This window comes from Semicossyphus pulcher, unplaced genomic scaffold (assembly GCF_022749685.1).
Source record: "Semicossyphus pulcher isolate SPU_LCO1_2020_fin unplaced genomic scaffold, fSemPul1.0.p SCAF_12, whole genome shotgun sequence".
Lineage (NCBI taxonomy): Eukaryota > Metazoa > Chordata > Actinopteri > Labriformes > Labridae > Semicossyphus > Semicossyphus pulcher.
The window spans coordinates 15,256,243-15,274,982 of record NW_027211626.1 but is presented as its reverse complement, the minus strand read 5'-3'; positions in this window follow the sequence as shown (position 1 = coordinate 15,274,982).

Sequence of the window (18,740 nt, the reverse complement as noted above, 5' to 3'; positions counted from 1 at the left end):
CTTTTATACAAAGCAGCTCACAATGAATCTGCCAAAGTATGCTTCCAGTCCTCGATTGGCAACATCAACAAACATGAAATAGTCAAACCCACAGTGCCCGGTTATGTAACCAATGTTTGTTTTGTTCCTGAATGGTAATGTATGTGTAGGTTTAAACTCTCTGCAGGGAAAAAGGGAGCGCAGGCATATTTCTCTTTGTTTACACACACTCACGCACATGTTAAGCAAATGATTCAGGTCACGATGGTAATCAGTGTAAATGGAAATGCATGGATGTTTCCGCATTTATACACACTATACATTGATTGGTTAAAGGGAACACTAACAGTTATTTACAGTGTAGCCACAACCCCACTGTCTGAGGTCATGACCTTTCAGTGGGTGGAGTCAAGACTTACAGAATTTAATAATGGGTTAAAAAGTGTTACTTTACAAAAAGTGCACAGTTCTGAACACTTTGTTTTTTTGTGTTTATTTTTTATTGTCATTGGGCCGGACGGTGGTGCTGTGGTTGGGAAGGCGGGAAGGTTCCTGGGAGCCACTCAGCCCTGTGACTGACTGGCGACCTGTCCAGGATGTACCCCGCCTCCCGCCCAATGACCCCCCCCCCCCAACAAAAAACAAGATTACAAGGTTTTGTCTTCTCTCTCGTCACTTTAGACAGTTTAAGACTGGACACTGCACTGAATCCATCATTACGACAGTCGTCTTATTGTAGTGTCAGCTATTTGTAGGATTAACGATTTTCATTGATGGTTTCTCGACCTTCTGTATGCTCATGGGGTTCTGGAGAACCACCCTGTCTGTCAGCCACCACCTGAGGTCACAACCTCTTACTTGGCAGCACGGTCTATATTAGGCGACAGATCGAGGAACGGGTCAAGAAGAGGAATAAATAATTAATCGGTGACTAACACCAAATGACTGCAATCAGTCTTTCTGGATACCTGTACTTTTACTCCTGCGTTGCACAGATTCATGGAGCGCTTACTCACTCTACATCAGATCAGAATCAAAATCAAATCATTATAAAAGACTTAAATAGAATTTGATAAAAAAAAAAATATGAAGAATTAGAATTAGAAGAAGAAGCAATACGTATAATACAAAATATGTACAACCAGTGTAATTAAAAAAAACTGTACAGATGTGCAAGATATTGGTGAGTGAAAAAGCTTACAGTATAAAGCCAATCACCCTCCCTGCAGAGCGGATGATACGCTGCAGCCTGCGCTTGTCCTTGGCAGTAGCAGCAGCGTACCAGACAGTGATGGAGCAGGTGAGGATGGACTCAACAATGGTGGTGTAGAAGTGCACCATCATTGTCTTTGGCAGGTTGAACTTCTTCAGCTGCCGCAGGAAGTACATCCTCTGCTGTCCCTTTTTGATGAGGGAGCCGATGTTCAGCTCCCACTTGAGGTTCTGGCTGATGATGGTCCCCAGGAGGTGGAAAGACTCCACAGTGGAAACAGTGGAGTCGCTAATGGTGATGGGGGTGGGTGTGGCTGCTTTCTTTCTAAAGTCTACAACCACCTCCACTGTCTTCAGAGCATTAAGCTCCAAGTTGTTCTCACCACAACAGGTTACCAGATGGTCAATCTCCCACCTGTAGGCAGACTCATCCCCACCTGAGATGAGTCCAATGAGGGTGGTGTCGTCCATGAACTTCAGGAGCTTGACGGACTGATGACTGGAGGTGCAGCTGTTGGTGTACAGGGAGAAGAGCAGAGGGGAATGCAACCATAAATATCGGCATACAAAAGTCTAGTTAAAGTTTTTAGATACATCTTGTGATGCACCTGGACACATCATCAGTGATGTTACCTGGGGTCATTGGGTGTTTCCGGTCTTTCAACAATCATACACCCTAACCCTCACCAAGGTTCCACAGCCGGGGTTGATAAGGCCCCAGCTAGGTAGCAGGTAGCACTACCACACCCGCAGCTCTCCTCTCCTGATCCACAGCCACCCTGACGCAACTTCTGCTGCCTCTGTGGCTACTGGCCCCTGTGATGCCAAGCATGTTGTGGGCCCTGCAGACGGACTGACCTGCGAACCCTCTGCAACCCACCTCAATGGGCTTGCACCTCGCTCACCATCCATTGTTTCTGCACTTTTTCACTAGCTTAGTGTACTCTACTCTCTTCCTCTTGTTGGTCTCCCCCAAGCGGTCCTCCCAGGGAATGGTTAGTTCCAATAGAACAACCTGCTCGGAGCCTTCAGAAATCAGAACCATGTCTTGCCTTGGCGACGTTACTGCAACAGTTTCTGGAAACTTCAGTTGTTTCCCCAGGGCAACTTACAGTTCCCAGGCTTGTACCATTGCTAGCAGGCCAGAGGAGATGGTCCTAGCCACTCATGTTGTCCACCAATGCTGTGTAAAAGTCATCTATTAGTTGCAGGCTTGCTTTTGGAGTAATTGATCTGCCTGCTTCTGTTGTGATGGACATCTTCATTCAAGTTCAAGAGTCTAGGGAACGAGTAAATCCCAGTCTTGTGACAGTCCTGCACGTTGGATTTCATGAACCATCTGGGGGAAACCCTGAGTAGGTGGAGTGAATGTACAGTAACCCTGCGATCAATAACTACTTTGACCTTCCCTTGAGCTGAACACTTAAACCCCAGCAGCTCAATGATCAGTGGAGCAAGACAGTGAACAGTGCAAGCCATTGCAGCTCCAAGAAGACAGACAATAGATACACGCAGCCCTGTCATTGTGTAGCTGTTCTTGTGGGATATGGTTTCTAATAAGAAGATGCCCCCAATCCTACAGAGTTTGACGACCTGTTTTATTGACATTTTTCTAGACAGAAATAAAGACAAAAAAGATGATATAAGCAGATACGAAGACCAGAGATACGACTTGGAGGTTTGCAAAGTGCAGAAACGTCATCATTTCACATTAGATGACATTTAAACAACCACTTCTGAAACCTATGAGCCTTATAAGGGTAGAGACTGAGGGGGAGGATTTGAAGGAGTCAGATTAAAATGTATGGCTGGAAAGGAAAGTTTGCCTGCAGCTTGTTCCTGCTCCACTCTTCCTACAGTATGTTTCAGAATATGAATGTGGTCTATAATGTAAAGACTATGAAGACAGCAGCCAAAAGCCCTGCTGGGCAGGTACCCAGCAGCCTTTAGTTTCAAGTTCCTACAACAAAGAGGGAAAGAGGGAGGGAGAAAAAGGAAGGAAGTATTAGCGATTTGCTTTGGCTGCTGTTATGCGAGCTACTTAACATGAGGGGAGAAAATCCCCTTTCATAAATAAAGGCTCAGCTAACTGCTACTGTTGGCTCGGACCTCTTCAACGCTGCACTGAGCTGGCAGAGTGGAGGAGCACTTAGGGAGCTCATCACCCACAAGCCTTTGGCTTAAGCTGCCAGCGGTTTTCAATCTCGGGTCAGGAATGGTAGCATGAAATCCTATGAAAAGGAAAAGGTAGGAAAATAGGTCTTGCAAGGTGCATGGTATCTTGGTGAATTTGGAATGTGAGGGTCCTGATGGGTTGAGGCCTCGAGCACACCATGCATGATTTTCTTTTAAATTGGGAATGCAGCAGTGCACCACTAACTGATGTTTGAAGCTATTTTTTACAATGATTTAAATACCTGGAAATTAAAGCAATTCTGGTTTGATTTATTTGGCAAAGCAGGCTGAGTAGAACCTAGCCAATTGACAAGAAAAATACGGGTGTATTACTTCTCCAAAGGACGGACCACTGAGCCAAAACACATCTAAAATAGAAAGCTGTATTTAATGATAAGAACACATGTGATAAGAAGTGTGGTGTTATTGTTGAACTAACACTTGAAAATAGCTTCCTGAACAAAAGTTCACAAAATTCATGACTTCATAACTCAACTCAAGATTAATTCACCTTAAAAAGACTCAAGTGGGACACATCAATAACAGCCAATCAGCAAACACTACTGAACCTATGGGAAAACAATGCAGCTTGGTTGAAAACTTTCAAAGAGTGCAAAGAAATCTTTTAATGGAGTATAGCATGAGATCAGGTTACCCTTATATTAGCAGCTGAGTCATTGATGTTTAGCAATTTTTGATTTGATTTAATAGTTAATTTGAAGCAAAGGGACGATGTATATTAAACAACATTCAAACAAAATGTAAATGCACCCGAGTTAGCCAGAAGCCTTGATTTTATCAGTCGGCCCTTTGGCCAGCAATCACCTCCCTTTTCTCCAGCTGTGTGGCCATCAACCTATTGCTACCATCCAATGATATTTGTAAGTTTTACATGTCTCTTAAATGGAAATATTTAAGTTAAGATCTAGAGCAACCGCTTTAAAATAAGGTCTAAGCGACACATTTAGTAAAAAACCTTGTTTTGTATAATGGTTTATGGGATGCCAAAATGGCATGATGGTTCTTTATTTCATCGTTTGCCACAACGATTAAAGGTAAACCAATAAAAATATGGTATTCATGGTATAAAGTAATCCACTATGAATGTGCGCTTGCATGTATTTAGTAAACCACTGAAGCACTTTGCCAGATGATCTTGTGTAACAGTAAATCTTCAATGCATTCATGTACTTTAAGCAAGTCAAAGAAAATGGCACTGCTAAGCTACAGAATGCGTTCGACTGGGTCAAATGTACGGTGGCCAACGAGTGCTGTCCAAGTCCAAAACAAATGCAACAAATGATGAAATTGAAAAAATGTGCTGCAAAAACTGAAACAAATTAATTCACGTCAAACGCACTGCAAATACACAAAGTCAAAAACATGCAAAAGAAAAACAACACAATGAAGTGCTCCCGGCCTGTAAGAGCGCTTGTTGTAACAGCTGAGAGTAAGTGTTGCCTCCGTTAGCAATGGATCTAAGTTAGCTGTGCAGCTAGCGGTACTAGCTGACTCTAAGGGCTCTGCACACAGGGGGGTGTAAGTGTTCACTCCACAAACCAGCACTGGCTGTGAGAGAGAGATATTGGAGACAGAAGCGAAACAGAAGGTGATAAATGCAGATAAAAGGGGACAAAGAAGTGACAGTGAAACAGAACCTGATGATTTTGCTCTGACCTGGTTTCTGAAACAATCTTACAAAAGAACTGAAATGGCTTTCATGATGTCAAAGACACACAGAGAGAAAATGTAGAAATTGTAAGCTATTTATTTTTGTTGCTGCCCTGCCAGCTACTGAACATGAAATGCCGTAATCCCTTTTCATGAATAAAAGCTCCAGCAGAGCGAACTGACTTTTCCTCTTGGCTAGAGCTGCTTAAAGTATCACTTGTAAGTGTTTGCTGAGAAAGAAAAGGATGCCTGGAAAGTGTAGGGATGTGTAAGTATTTTCAACAGTTATGTATTTTTTTTAAAATCCTTTTTTAAATTTATTCGTGGGAACTTATCGAGTTGTATGCTTTTTCTTTTCTACAGAAAATGTAAATTGTTTCATTTAGAGCAGGTCTAGACTGTGTTCTTCATAATGTTGTATTTATTTGTATGTACACCAGCAGGTCATTCAAACAAACTCCTTTTGTGAAGTGAATACAACGCCACTAAAGGCCGCATGTATTGTAATGAAAAGTCGGTAACAGGCTCTCTGAAGGCTTTAATCTGAATCTGTCTGTGTTACTATGATAATGAGGACCAACTGTCACTTTGGCTGTTTAAGTGAGTCAGTGTTAGCAGGCATGGAAACAAACACTCGGCTCGTATTTATGAAGAATATTTGATTCAGTTAAAGACGAGATTTGCGAACAAAATGTGTAGAATCAAGTGACAGTACAAAAAGGTTCCGTGTTTTATCTTCCCTCTATGTGCACATGTCTTTTAAAGTATCGCTGCCGGTTATGTTGCTATCAGATCTGAGTTAAACCCAAGAATAGATGCGAACAGAGATCCTGAGAAATCAAATCTTAGCAGCTCTTCAGGAATGAATCCATGCTGTGTGGGTGTCTTCGAATCAGATCAGATACTCTTATTACTGCTAGTTCAGCTGAAACGGCACAGCGAGGGACTTACAGAGCACAGCCTACACGCTAACAGCTGTCAGTGCATGCCTTGTTCATACGACTGAGATAATTATGCTAATAATTGTATTTATGAGATGTCTTCATATCTGGAAAATCCTCCCTGGAGTCCCTTTGCAGTCAACCGGCATCAGCGCTGAGATCACCAACATTTTTTTTCTGTACGTCTAAATATCAGCAAAGAGGGTTTTTTTCCCCGAATGTTTTGTGATTTTTCTTTTCCTAACAGATATTTTCGCCTGCATGCAGATGAAGGGTTTATTTCTGACAGGATGTAGGAGCAGACATACTGTATATCTGCACATGAATAATATAAACCATCAACAGTTGAATTTCAAACTAAATAAGGTTATTATTTTGTCTCTGTTTCATTTAATTGTTCTTTTTCTGATCTGTTTTATTGTTGTATACACCAGTCAGCCAAAACATTATGACCAGTGACAGATCCACTGAATGACATTATCTCATTACAATGACCCATGTCAGTGGGTGCGATATGTTAGGCAGCGAGAGGACAATCAGTCTTTAAAGTTGATGTGTTGGAAGTAGGAAAAATGGGCAACGTAAGGATGTGGCGTGACTGACAAGGGCCAAATTGTGATGGCTAGACGACTGGGTCAGAGCGTCTGCAAAGCTGCAGCTCTTGTTTGTTGGGTGTTCTCGGTCTGCAGTGGTCAGGACAAGCCGACGTGCATCATTGATGCACGTCGGGAGCAAAGACTAGCCTGTGTGGTCCGATCCAACAGAAGAGCTACTGTAGCTCAAGCTGTTAAAAAAGTTAAAGCTGGTTCTGATAGAAAGATGTCAGAACACACAGAGCATCAGAGTTTGTTGTGTTTGGGGCTCCGTAGCCGCAGGCCGCTCAGGTTGCCCGTGCTGACCTCTGTCCACCGCACCTACAATGGGCATGTGAGCATCAGAACTGGACCGTGAAGCAATGGAAGAAGGCGGCCTGGTCTGAGGAATCATGTTATCTTTTACATCGTGTGGCTGGTCAGGTGCGTCTGTGTCACTGACCTGGGGGAAGACATGGCACCAGGATGGACTGTGGGAAGACGGCAAGCCAACGGAGGCAGTGTGATGCTTTGGGCAGTGCTCTGCTGGGATTGGTCCTGCCATTCATGTGGATGTTACTTTGACACACGTACCACCTACCTAAACACTGTTGCAGGCAAAGTACACCCCTAATGGAAACGGTATTCCCTAATGGCAGTGGCCTCTATCAGCAGGATAATGCGCCCTGTCACTCTGCGACAATGGTTCAGGAATGGTTTGAGGAACACAACGAGTTCAAGGTGTTGACTTGGCCTTCAAATTCCCCAGATCTCAATCCAATCGAGCATCTGTAGCATGTGCTGGACAAACAAGTCCGACCCATGGAGGCCCCACCTCGCAACTTTCAGGACTTAAAGGATCTGCTGGACTTGGTGTAAGACACCTCAGCACACCTTCAGAGGTCTAGTGGAGTCCATGCCTCGACCGGTCAGGACTGTTTTGGTGGCAAAAGGGGGACCTACACAATATTAGACAGGTGGCCATAATGTTATGGCGGATAGGTGTATATCGATAGGTAGACATTGCGCAAGCATGCAAATCCCCTCTTGGCAACTTCTTTAGAAAAAAACTCAAAACTACATTTAATAGTGCGACAGACCTTAAAAAGTACATTTTCTAATCTTTATTTAGTTTTAAAAATGAGCACAAACAGACGTCCCCACTTGGTTAATGTAATGATAATAGTCCACTGTTGGTATGGCAGATAAGTGTGTGTGTGTGTGTGTGTGTGTTTGATGTTAAGCGTTGTCAGTTCTTTGTTATTGATGCTGTAAGCAAGTACTTCTCTGATTTAAACACAGAGCCGCTTGTAACTGCTGTCCAACATTTATCAGTGGCAGTGTTTGTTTTGTGTCTGTGTGTTTCTGACTCTTTGAGTTTGTGCGTGTTAAATTATACTACATCAATAGATGTTATGACAGGCCTTGTCTAAAAGTAGCAAACCATTAATTATTCATAATCCACTCTGAGAGTTAGTGTAGAGGAAGAGAGATCAGAAGGTCGCTTACTGTTAGGATTTTTAATATTTACATCCCATTAAATACCGGAGATGGAAAACATTGTGCTGAGGTTTTATCACTGCTGATTTGTTCGATGGGATTCTGTCTTTTACCGGATATAGCAGCTATGATATGCAGTATGGTAATGTTTCTCAGTGTCTCAGTAGTTATTGTTTTCACTATGTGTTTCAGTATCACACATGTTTTGATTGTTTGTACCTTAGTTTTTCATTCAAGTCATATGATGTCTAAAATGTGATTTTCTAGTATCTTACACTCTTTAGAAATTTGAATTGCAAAACCTTTTTTTAAAGGAGGGGTGGGGGGTCAATGGTGGTGCAGTGTTTGGCACTGTCGCCTCCCCGCTAGAAGGTTCCTGGTTCAAATCCCGGTTCGGACGAAGTGGGCCTTTCTGTGTGGAGTTTGCATGTTCTCTCCGTGCATGCATGACTTCCCTCCGGGTACTACGGCCTCCTCCCACAGTCCAAAGACATGCTCGTTACGTTCAATGGTGACTCTAAATTGCCCGTAGGTGTGAATGTGGAGCGTGAAAGGTTGTCTGTCTCTATAACTGTGTCCCAGTTAGCTAGTTAGCCCGCTAGCTAGCTGTTGCTAGGCGACAGGAGTGGCGCTTGGTGACGCAAGCGTAGACCAGACCGTCTCGTTTCAGTACAGCTTTAACGGTCTACGCAGGCTATGAATGTGCTACCCTGAACAGGATAAGCGGCATAGATGATGGATGGATGTCTATTTGTAGTTTTATGAGATGAAAAGTTAAAGAGCTAGTTGAATAAATGGTTAGAACATGCATCTATGCAGTTTAATGTAGTCCCTTTGTAGATCATATGTACATACTAGCTGTTGTAATATCTCCAGAAAATAGGAAATGTGGCACAGCTATGACTGGGTAAAACTTGGTATCAATGTTAAGCTGGAAAGAATAATGTTTTTCCTCACAAAAACAGTAGTTCATAATTTGTTGTTTAAAAATTGTCTTTAGGCCTTGTTTTTATACGATATCCAGTCTCCAACTGAACTTCAACAAATCAACCCAGCAGGGCAGCAACGCCGTGTCCTCCCAAACCTCCAGGGCCTCAGGGGCGGTCAGAACCGTTTAGCTCCCCAGTGTAAGCAGCCAGCCCTGAGCTTAAAGAGGAGCTAAGGGGTCGGCTGGGACAGCCAACTCTGGAGGAACTTCCTGGGTCAGCAGTTTAAGTCAGAGAAAAAGGGAGGAAGTGAGAAAAGAGACAAAGGCAAAAGAAAAAGAGGAGGGCGATGACAGTGTTAGGAAGGAGGAGAAGACATGGGTGTGGTGTGCAGTGTGCTGGTGCCGCTGGGACGGGCTGTCAACGGTCAGCTGTCACTGTCCGACAGGCTTTTGGCCCTCGGGTGGGGGGGCTTGTCACCGGCCCTGAGCACCTCGAGGTGACTGTGTAGGACAAAGGGAGGCAATGGGAGTGAAGGAGAAATGAAGAAAGAAAGAGAAAGGGCTTTGCTTGCACCCTGTCACTGACCCTAATCACCCCTCAATGTGTGTGTGTCTGTGTGTGTGTGAGAGAACAGATGTAAAGGAGGCTTGGCTTGCAACGGGAGAAGCTGTCACTAACCCTCAGCGCTAAAGGCTCGGCCTGCAGGGGCTGTCAAAGATCTGGGTGTATGTGTGTTCTACTTTTATCCTTGTGAGGGCCCGTTTGACTTTTACCGTATTACCTGTTATATATGTGCACACTTCCTTCTTTAAGGGCTTGTGCTAAAATGCTGCTGAGAGATGGTGGTCTTAATACTAAAAGGCATCAGAGGTAGTGTAACCGAGAGTTGTTTGGAGAAAACACGACATTGTACGCCAACTGTTTGCTCATGTTTATTTCTGTAGTGCACATCAGGCTGCAGGAGGTAGCAGGCTCCTCCCCCGAGTCAGATAATCCAATACTAATTGCCAAACAGACCTTGGCAGCAATAGCCTTCTTAATTAATAGTCTCCAGTTTGGCTGACCTTGCGCAGAGACACACATGAATGAACGCACACATGTGGATGCTCTGCTCATGAATAAAATTTAAACACGCAGGTGTGATGGAGGAGGAACGCGCAGCATGAATGAGCAGCGTGCACATGTGCAGACGCAAACATGTGCAGACGTGTGTAGTAACAGCTCGTGTAAACACAACTGTAAACTGCACCTACACACTATTCTGTAATGAATGTGCGTTATTGTGCGTGCGTTCATAATGTGACAGTTGGCAGTGATGCTGTGCTCCCCTATGGCTCGTTTAAAGAGATGTGGCCTGTGCGACATCACAGAGCTGTTGCTGCAATTCCCATGGTGTTAGCAATAGTAAACATGAAGGAACAGACGTGTGTGTGTGTTTTGTTGTATGTGTGTGTGGACTTCACTGCCAGCTGTGTCTGTCAAATGCAGATATACCTCTGGAGCAAATGGAGGAAAGAGATGAGGGGGGAAAGAACGAGTAAAAACTGTTTGGCAATGCCAGGCAAATACATTTGAATTATCTATGTTTAATTTAAATCAAAACTAAATAAATTTTCCGGATGAGCTCACAGTTGGTTTCAGAATGAAGTTTTGTGAAAGCTTAAAGTTGACTTTTTTTGTTGGAAGCTTTCTGGCCTTTATTTTGAGCAGGCTTTGGTTGTATGCAAGAAAACAGTCCCTGTGGGAGTAAAAGAGGCGGATACATTAGCCAATATGCGATCCCAGAACCCACTGGCTATCAGCGGTTCAACAACAGTTTAGCTCATGATTATTCTCCATAAACAGATATGTGAAGACAATATGCAGTCTTAAGTTTCATCTCTCAACTTTAATGCCATTCTTGCATCTCAATTTGCTATTCAGACTTCAAACAATGACTATCATATGGAAGCTAGTTTTGGTTTGCATACACCGGCCATCATATATCAGCCATAACATTATGACCACCTGTCTAATATTGTTTAGACCCACTTTTGCCACCAAAACAGCCCTGACCCGTCGAGGCCTGGACTCCACTAGACCTCTGAAGGTGTGCTGAGGTATCTGGCACCAAGACGTTAGCTGAACATCTGAAAGAGCCCACTGCTATTAGGGAATGCTGTTTCCATGAAGGGGTGTTCTTGGTCTGCAACAACGTTTAGGTGGTACGTGTCAAAGTAACATCCACGTGAATGGCAGGACCCAAGGTTTCCCAGCAGAACATTGTCCAAAGCATCACACTGCTTACCTTCTTCCCAGAGTGCATCCTGGTGTCATGTCTTCCCCAGATAAGCGACCAAACAACCCTGGCCATCCACATGATGTAAAAGAAAACGTGATTCATCAGACCAGGACACCTTCTTCCATTGCTCCGTGGTCCAGTTCTGATGCTCAGGTGCCCATTGTAGGTGCTTTCAGCGGTGGACAGAGGTCAGCATGGACACCCTGTCCGGCCTGCGGCTATGCAGCCCCATACGCAACAAACTGCGATGCACTGTGTGTTCTGACACAATCAGAACCAGCATTCACTTTTTCAGCAATTTGAGCTACAGTAGCTCTTCTGTTGGATCGGACCACATGGGCCAGATTTCACTCCCCACGTGCATCAATGAACCAAATGACAGAATTGTGCTTATTGACTCTTAAGTTCTGTTACACAGAGCTTGTGTTTTTGTTTTGTGCTGTTGCTCCCTCTATTACACATTAGCTATCACACAGACTATTTCCCCCAAAAGGCAAATAACGCAGCAGAAATTGTTGCTCCTTTCACATAAACACGTTTTCAGTGATAGCTCTGTTGTTGAGTAAACGTTGACCCGTGTCTGCAATGGGTTCCAGAGTGTGTATTGCGCCTGTGTTGGCTGACCACTTGTCTGCGTGACCTCTGAGCCGAGCTGTCGACAACAAGAGCTCGTAGCCATCACAAATGGAGAAAAGGGGGGAGATGACAGTGAGATCAGAGAGAGAGAGAGAGAGAGAGAGAGAGAGAGAGAGAGAGGCTACAGGGGGCTGTCATGCTTTTAAATGCGTACAATACTACACAAGCAATCTGTTCACAAAAACGCACCTCACTTACACTCGACAAAGCCTTTCTGGTGGAGTGCAGTGTGCAGAGTTTATGTGTTTTTGATCCTGACATGTACACGAATATAACACTGCTCAAAGATCTTCTATAACGTGCATCACTACAGATCTGTGACAGAAGACAAAAGAAAATCTGTTCCATTTACATTCATAGCTTTGATTTCACCAGTCAGTTCAGCCTTCATGTGACTTGCTACGGACAATAAATATATATTGATTTTGACACACCAATTATTAAGCTGCCACTCACCAGTGACACATGGACAGCTGCTCCACAGCTCCAGACGGAACGGCTGTAGCTGCTGTGCTGAGGAATCCTTGCTCGTTAACAGGTAATCAAACACAAATCAACTAATCAGCACTCTAACACACCGAATGAATCAAGAGACACAACCTAATTCCTTTGGACGCCATGCTGAGATTTATGACATTATGTGATGTAAAGTATAATTTAGACAAGCCTTCATTCTGTTGCAACCTGGCTCATAAGGCCGTGGAAAAGTGGGAGGCCTGAGATCAATTAAAAACCTAAGCAGAGAGTTTGCGTGTGATTGTTGTGAGGCGCATTTAAAAAGCAAAAAGGGAGGAAATGAAGAGGAACTGAAGCATCATTGTTACAAAGTGTTTGCCTGCAGGAAAGTCAGTAACAGCCAGGGCTTTATAGACAATATCGTGTGAATGAGGAATAATCATCAGAGGCAGAAAGAAAGGAAACACAAATTGAATTAAATTAAATTCCAGATCAGTATGACCTGACCTGCAGGGATACTAAGTCAGTGATAATGTACAATTAGCAGGTTGATAACGTGGAATAGAACCCCGACAGCGTGAGCAGGACCCCGACACGGCTTTTTACATAGGACATCAATAATTTGACACAAAATATTCATTTGGAAATTATTTTATTGATTTAAAAATGATTATATTTCTGTTTTCCGTTTGACAGTGAGAGCTGCTTCCATAGCAACAGTTAACTGTGTAGCCTTCTTAAAATGAGCTGTTATTACCCACATTAAATGGAAACATTTCCTCTGATGCTGCTGTAAGACATCAGCACCTGAAAGAGGTTTTCTGTCACTGTCAGAGTCTGTTGACATTTTCTTTTCAATTCACCGTCTTTAAACACGGCTGTATCCCGTACTGTGCTCCGTTTAATCTTTACTTCATGTGCCGTCTTCAGTTTTTCTGATCTCTCTGTCGTAGCCTTCAGTTTTTACATCATTTAACCGTTATTGCTTTCTCTCTGCTTATTCGTCTCTTCTTTTTTTCCTTCTGTAAACAAGGCGAACAGACTTCTTTGGGGAGATTGATTTAACAACAACAGTTCATCCTCCGGATTGTGTGGTTAGGGACGCATGCCTAGCAACAGTCTGTTCTTCATAACAACGGTCTGTTATCAAGAAATAACAGACCTCGGAATGCCATAATTAACCAATCAGAAACAAGTATTTAACACAGCTGCTTGCAAACACTACATTAATCTGAAGTGTTCACTCAACTGCACCATTATCAGTGAAAACCCGGCCCTTGTTGTACTCTTAAGATAGCACTTCACATCTCTCCAACACATCTTTCAGGCTTGTCTGTTATATTAAAGTGTCAGTGGAAGGTGGGGAGTGATGTATTCGCTCCAATTTCATCCACAAGAACAAAAGGGCTCTTCTGCGCACCTGAACTTGCAATGTATGATCTGCATATTTACCAGAAGTGTTGAGCCACATGCATCATAGAAGACAGAAACATGGTTTGCAAAACGTATCAGTCTGTAAGGGATGGACAGTCAAAGAAACACTTCTACAATCACATTTGCATGTGCAGACAATCACACAACAACTGCTGGCATCGGAGCGCAAATATACACCAGCAACAGCATTGACACAGACGCATACAGGACATTGCCTATACTGTGTGCAATACAGCATATTGCCTGCTTTAATAAGCAATATGAAAACAGCATGGCAACTCTTACACATGAACAAAAAGGCAAATAATACTAATGATAGACATTGTTTAAATCCTAATTTTAAATGCTAACTCTCGGTTTGGCTAAGCGGTTAAATCGGCGACCACAAACAGAGGCTATAGTCCTCAGTGCAGCGGTCCTGGGTTCAGCTCCCACCCTCGGCCCTTTGCCGCGTGTTGTCCCCACTATCTCTTCCCCCGTTTGCAACTCTATCCACTGCCCTTTCTTCAAATAAGCAAATACAGTTGTGCAGAAATGCAAAGATATACTGTACAAACCACACCTGGAGACACGCTGGGATGCACACAGATGTGTTGATACTTAGCAGGAGTGTAGGGGAGGGCTACACACAAGCTGACATCTGAAATTATACGCATGAATGATGAGGCAGTTGAATACATACAGATGCGCGCACACACACAATGAGAGCAGTGATTAGCCCAGTCGTTGTACAGGAGTACATTGGAGGTATTGTTCTTCATGGCTGACGCCTGGTAGTCCCAGTAGGTTCCTCCTCCTCTCAGGTTTCTGCCTGTTCACAGATGGTTCCCTTCACACCTCCTCTCGTTTCATCTCTGTGTTTCCATCCGTCTGTCCTTTTTCTCCCCAGTGGACGTGGACTTGGTAGAGATCATCTCCAGGGCTGATATCTCTGTATGTCTTTCCTCATGCTCCTCTGTTGCATCCCTTGTTTCCTCGCCTCAGATTTCCCGGGGGGAAACAGGAAGAGAAGATGGAGCGAAATGGCTGATGAGTATATTGGCTTTATAAGTAGGATATCAGACCTGGGATTTGTTGTTTCTTGCATCTCTGTGTTTGAGGAACATATTCCTATTGAAAGATAAAAATAAGGAAGCTTCAACAGCTGTCTTTGGGGCAGTACTTAAACCAAGCTAATGCAGTGAAGAGAAAATGCCATATTATATAAGGAGGTTTGGTTGGTGGAGTGAGGGTATTGGCGTGAGCGAATTAGCAGTAATAGTAAGAACTGCCAGGTTATAAAGGCCGCTATAAAAGTTCAGTGTTGGAGGTAATAGACTCAGACTTAATGAAGTCAAACACAAGGCTGGTAAAGTCAATGCAAAGTTTATGATGGCGATGATTCAAAGCTCGGTTTTTCCAGAGGAAATTAGTCCAGACAGGGAAGAAAAGCAACAGCAAAAAGTCACTGCAGTCAAGAACAAGTAACAAGAAGGGTGGGAAATGTAAGAATGCAAAGTATCAACATCATGCAGTGTGCAGAAATAAGACAAAAAATGATGTAATTAGTGGACGCAGAGAAAAATACCAAAGTAGTGTCTGGAGATGTTGTTCCAATTCACTAAAAAGTCCTCTACAAATGCCCCATAACACGCCAGAGAGTGAGTAGGAAGCACGTGAGTATATGACTGAATGATACTGAACATAACAAAAAAACACCTTCTTCATATACTTGTCATAACAAAAGAACAGGTGTGACTAAAAAAAATAAGTAACAATGACATATTGTATTCAGGAGTCCCATGCAGCTGTGACAGCGAATTAGCTTGCACAGTAGCAGGACCCTCAAACCAAAGCTGCTCAATGCAAATGAGCCGACATTATCTTTTTATTATTTACACCTGAGCTTCTCTCACTGCGACACGTTATTAAGTGAAAATGGGTGATGATAAAGGGAGTTATTGTCTTGAACACAGCAGCTAAATAATGCAAAGAATAAAGGCAGTAGTTGAGGTGACTAAGAATTTGATTGGATGTTACAATCAGCTGGTAGCGCATTACACGATCCATTAATTGACCTTATTCAAATGTCTTGCTCAGGATGGGAAGCTGAAATACTGTTATCACTGTTATATGTTGTACTTTTTTGTTCCATAGTTTGTCATTTCACTGTTTTTGTATTGATTTGCTGCTGAAAATAAATTTTACATTGAAAATACAGGCTATATTTCAAGTACCTATTGTAGCGTCATTAGCTACTGCCAGACAACAGCTAATATTTAGCACTTAGCCACTTCCTATCTAATTTTACTGCTAGCTTGGATATGTTCAAATGCTAGCAACAACCATTTGATATGGCTATACCACACTAGGGGAAGGCATAACTCTCTAGCTAACGGTAAATTTTAGCTAGTTAGTGGTTCGATGCTGACGTTAGCTGTTTTTGTGATCAGTTCAGAGTTATCATAGTTGTTGTAATATACTGAAATACGGCTGGATATCTTTTCAATTGCGTATCAATTGGGAAGCAATGAAGTTATGAAGATTGTCATGTTCCCTTTGTTTAAGCAATATGCTAACTTTGAACACACCAGAACAACACTACTACCCTGAGGGTGACGTCACAGGAGAATGGCCGCCATGTGAATACGGTCAATGAGCCACTGATACTGGGCATTTATTAAAAGGCATGTGCAGGAATATACTGCATATGAAGCATGTGACTAAGCAACATGGTATAACAGGAGTCTATTGTGATAGGCATCAGGTGGCTGTGTATAGTATGAGTGCTAATGCGTTTGTATATTGGCTGGTGTCTGAGTGCCTGCCTTTCATTGCTCTATTCCCCACCACTGGTTCTTGTATTTCTTGCATGTTCCTATGTGTGCCTGCGCACGTGTGTCTCGTTACTTGCCGCTAAGCGCACACTCATTCATATTTCAGCTGACATGTTGTGGCATTTCTGCCTCTGCTACTTCAAACAAGAAGCCATGTTGAGTCACCGAGCGGCTTCAGTGCGCTTGGAAAGACTCGTTAATAAAAAGGGATTTTTTTTTTTTCTCTCTCTCTCGCTTTCATTCACACGCACACACACACACACACACACACACACACACACACACACATTCAAACTGTACAGGGAAACAGAACAAGCCTCTGCAGATTGTTATTTTTCAGCCAATCTTCTTCTTTACTTCTCCTGGATTTCGACGACCTTGTTTGCCCGTGACTGACCTTTCACCTTTAAATGAATTTTGTTATCAATCTCTCTCTCTTTATCTTATCACAGTTTAACCATTACATAATTCCCTCTGCTTGATAAGCCTTTTTAATCTTCCCAGGATTAAGACGTCAGGCACTTAATTTGCCGGGCAGGGCTGCTCGATGACAAAGTCCTAAATGTCATTACGGTAGGAAAAGGATGATATCAGATGAGACAGACTGGTGAAGAGATTGGTATGAAGTCGGTGAGGAGAGCAGCAATTACTCTTCATGATCCGGCTGTCGCACCGCAGAGAGATAGAGAGAGAGATGACCAGCTGACACACTGTCATCAGGAGAAAATGGAGTTTTAAAACCACAGGTTATGTTATCAAGGCGCCATGACCCTCATGTCAGACGTCTGTAGGTGTTTCTCTGGTGTTGCTTCCTCCTGTGACACTCTTCCACCCTTCTGATTGCTGCTCGTCCAATCCACCTCACTGAAACCTGCGCACCTGCCCTCTATCTACGCATTAACTCAACAGTATATCTACCCAGGTTCTCTCTCCTCTAATTGCCAGATCACTGTTTCAGCTCCACTTCATCAGCCACGGTCACAACCACGCCTCGCCCCGGTCCTTTCCCTCCACAACCATCTGGGTCCTCGCTCACGGGTGGTAACAATTAGGGTTAACACTGGTATCATTGGGAACAGGGCCAGAGGAGGCAGCTGCAGAGGACCTCCAGGTGACAACCACATGTAAGTAACATTAGTGACATCGGAGCTTCCAGAGCGGAGTGTATTTTGTTAATTGGCTTTAATTGAGTGCACCTGTTCTGTCACTCCGGTGTTCTCTGTATACAGATGAGGACAGTTAGAGTAGATTTTTATTATGCTGTTGGTTTGAAGTTTGAGTGAATACTGTTAGCTGCAAGTCAGAGTGTACGTACACCAGTCAGCCATAACATTATGACCACAGACAGATGAAGTGAATAACATCGATTATCTTGTTACAATGCCACCTGGCGGTGACAGTTAGGCAGCAAGTGAACATTTTGTCATTGTAGTTGATGTGTTTAAAGCAGGAAAAATGGGCAAGCTTAAGGATGTGGGCAACTTTGACAAGGGCTAAATTGTGATGGCTAGACAACTGGGTCAGAGCGTCTCCAAAATTGCAGCTCTGTTCCCCGGTCTGCACTCAGGACCGACCAAAAGTGGTCCAAGGAAGGAAAACCGGTGAACCTGCGACAGCGTCATGGGCTTCCAAGGCTCATTGATGTGTCTGGGGAGTGAAGGCTGGCCTGTGTGTTCAGATCCAACAGAAGAGCTACTGTAGCTCAAACTGCTGAAAAAAGTGAATGCTGGTTCTGATAGAAAGGTGTCAGAACGCACAGTGCATTGCAGTTTGCTGTGTATGTGGCTGTGTAGCCACAGACCGGTCAGGGTGCCCATGCTGACCCCTGTCCACCACCAAAAGCGCCTACAATGGGCAAGTGAGCATCAGAACTGGACCACGGAGCAATGGAAGAAGGCGGCCTGGTCTGATGAATCATGTTTTCTTTTACATCATGTGGATGGCCGGGTGCGTGTGCGTCACTTACCTGGGGGAAGACATGGCACCAGGATGCACTCTGGGAAGAAGGCAAGCTGGTGAAGACAGTGTGATGCTTTGATCTGCTTGGAGACCTTGAGTCCTGTGATTTATGTGGATGATACTTTGACAAGTACCGCCTACCTACGCATTGTTGCAGACCAAGTACACCCCTTCATGGA